General features: G+C 40.9%; 1 non-coding gene across 1 annotated transcript; it reads left to right on the top strand.

The window, feature by feature from the left end:
• Positions 1 to 1681: 1681 nt before the first annotated feature.
• LOC141422835 (U6 spliceosomal RNA) lies at positions 1682 to 1785 on the top strand. Its single transcript, XR_012447556.1, has one exon. It is a non-coding gene; the product is annotated as a U6 spliceosomal RNA (small nuclear RNA).
• The last annotated feature ends 1467 nt before the right edge of the window (positions 1786 to 3252 follow it).

Here is a 3252-nt window from a genome sequence, read left to right as displayed (position 1 = left end):
CTTTTATGTGTTGGGTATTTTCAAGTTAGGGGCTGGATTTGAACCGTGATCCTCCCGATCTGAGTAGCTAGAATTACAGGTGTGAGCCATCAATGCCTAGCTATTAAGTATTCTTGACAAAGAATTTAAACTTGAAGATCAATCCCACTAGGTCAAACCTCCAGCTTGTAACAAATTCAGGGAGCATGCTAAAAGATAATATGGGGGTGCAATCAGCAAATGCAGAATTCAGGAGACTTTATAAATTGCAAGGAAAAAAAAGAACACCAGATGGAATAAGAAAACAAATCAAGCTGGTGGAGTGGCTCAAGGGATAAAAGCACCTGCCTGGCAAGTGTGAGGCCCTGATTTCAAACCCCAGTGCTGCCAAATAAAGAAAGCTAATCAATTGTAAGAATATCATTATGAATGCTGGGTGCTGGTGGCTCACTCCTGTAATCCTAGCTACTTAAGAGGCAGAGATCAGGAGGATCGTGTTTCAAAGCCAGCCCCAGGGAAATAGTTCTACAGACCCTATCTCGAAAAACCCATCACAATAAGGGCAAAATAGTTTCTGCCAGGTATTGAGGGGGTGGAAGGAGACGGAGAGGGTGGGGGAGGGGGGGAGAAATGATCCAAGCATTGTATGCACATATGAATAATAAAAAAAAATTTAAAAAAAAATCACAAAAAAGGGCTGGTGGAGTGGCTCAAGTGCTAAAGAGCCTGGCTAACAAGCACAAGGCCCTGTGTTCAAGCCCCAGTACCCAAGAAAAAAATTTTTAAAGAAAATTATCATGAGATGACTGGATAAATTTGAATACTGCCTGGATAATTTAAGACAGAATGATATGTAGCTTTTTTGTTTTGTTTTGTTTTTGCAGTACTGGGGCTTGAACTCAGGGCCTTCACCTTGAGCCACACCACTAGCCCTCTTTTTGTGAAGGGTTTTTTGAGATAGGGTCTTGCAAACTATTTGCCCACGCTGGCTTTGAACCATGATCCTCCTAATCTCTGCCTCCGAAGTAGCTAGGATTACAGGCATGAGCCACCGGCACCCAGCTTGTAGTTATGTTTTTGAAAACAGCCTTTCAGAAATACATACTGAAACACTTATAGATGGAATGTTGCAGAGGTTTGCTTCAGAATAATCCAGTGGGTCATGGTTGGTGTGGGAATGGGTGGTAGTAGAGATGAACAAGATTGGCCACAAGTCTATAATTGTTGAATATAGGTGGCTCAATGTGCCATTCTATTTTGTGTATGTTTGAAATGTACAGCCACACTAAAAAATGAAAATATAAATGTTGGGGGCAAGTGACACAACACTTGCCTAAAACTGAGTTCAAACCTCAGTACTTCCAAAAATAAATATGAAAATGACATATAATTCTAGTGGAGGATACTTATTTCCAAAAGAATATAGTCACCATCTATCAGCCCATTTCAAAATTCTGCTGAGAGAACTGGTGCTGCAATATACTAAAAACCTTACTATTAATCAAACAGCTATCAGTCATACCTTTAAAGTGCTGGGAGATACTCTGTTACACTTGTTCTATGATAAGCTCCTGTGCTCTCTGACACATATGCAAAGGCTTACCAAACCTTGATTTAAAACTCTCATGATGTATACACGATGACTTTGATGATTCATCCTGTCCCTACCAAGTTAGCTGTATAGACAAGATGGATAGGAGCAGTGATCGTTTCAGCAGCACATGTACTAAAATTGGAATGATACAGAGATGAGTATGGCCCCTGCGCAAGGATGACACTCAAATTTGTGAAGGATTAAGAAAAAATGATGAACAGGAGTAAAGTACAGCACAAAAACCTAGTGGGCTCTGCTTGCAGAACCTGAGTTAATTAAGATCACATTCAGCAACAAACAGAAAACCTACTTACTAAGGTGCCATGGTCTCAGTGTTGGTGCTCCTCCAAATTCGTATGCTAAAACCTAACTCCCAATGCAATAGTATTAAGAGGTTGGGCTTTTAGGGGTGATTAAGTCATAAGGACCCCACTTTCACAGATAGTATCAGTGCGCTCATGAAAGCCCATTCATACCGTCTACCACGTGAGGACAAAGCACAAAGGTGCTTGAGAAACAGCTTTGAACAGATACCATCTGCTTCTACCTTAGTCTGTGATTTCCTGAACTCCAGAACTGTAAGCAGTAAATTTCTGTTGATAAATTACCCAGTTGTGTTACTCAGCTTTCTGTTACTATAAAAAATACCTGAGATAATCAACTTCTAAAGAGAAAAGATTTATTTTGGCTCATAGTTGGAGAGTCTCCAGTCCATGATTTGTCCTGTTACTTTTGGGTCAAGGCTGGCACATCATGGTGGGAGCGTGTGGCAGAGCAAAACTGCTCATGGCCAAGAAACAAGAGAGAAAAGAGAAGGGACCAGAATGCTATGATCCTTTTTCAGGGTATACCACTAATCATGTGAAGATCTATCACAAAGTTTCTATGCTTCCCAATAGCACCAGATTGGAGACCTGGCCTTTAACAGATGGGCTTTTAAAGGATATTCCAGATCCATCCTACACCATTCTAAGATATTTTGTTATAGCAGCAGCACAAACTGAGACAGATGATTTATCCTAAAGGGATTTTTTTTCCTTGCCAAATAAAAAACCCAGAGGAAGACAGTTGCTGGCATTTGTCCAGCACTTCAAGAAGATTAGAGCTACCAGGCACTGGTGACTCATGCATGTAATCCTAGCTATTCAGGAGGCAGAGATCAGGAGGATCACAGTTCGAAGCTAGACCAGGCAAATAGTTCATGAGACCCTATCTCGAAAAAACCCATCACAAAAAAGGGCTCAAGATATAGGCCCTGAGTTCAAGCCCCAGTACTACAAAAAAAAAAAAAAAAAAGTTAGAGCCTAGAGCCTAGATCTCCAATTCCCTCAGACTTCTCCTCAGTGATGAAAGATAGCTGCTGTAGCTTCTTAATCCATCTACATTACAAGAAGGAAAGAAGGGTTGTAGGATAAAACCCCCAAACCAGATGAGTCTGTTTCTTTTACTTGGAAATAGTTTTCCCAGAAACTCTCATGAGAAATTTCCATATATTTATAATTGATCAAAACTATGTCCAAGGGCTGGTGGAGAGGCTCAAGCGGTAAGAGTGCCTGCCTACCAAGTATGAGGCCCTGAGTTCAAACTCCAGTAATGCAAACAGAGATACATTTCTATTCCCCCTCAAAACTGGGCTCTGTTGGTAAAGGCAGAGAAGAGCATTAACAATGCACATTACA

The sequence above is a fragment of the Castor canadensis genome, chromosome 4, assembly GCF_047511655.1.
Source record: "Castor canadensis chromosome 4, mCasCan1.hap1v2, whole genome shotgun sequence".
Taxonomy (NCBI): domain Eukaryota; kingdom Metazoa; phylum Chordata; class Mammalia; order Rodentia; family Castoridae; genus Castor; species Castor canadensis.
Note: the sequence above shows the minus strand (reverse complement) of the source record. Positions and strands in the feature narration are given on the sequence as shown.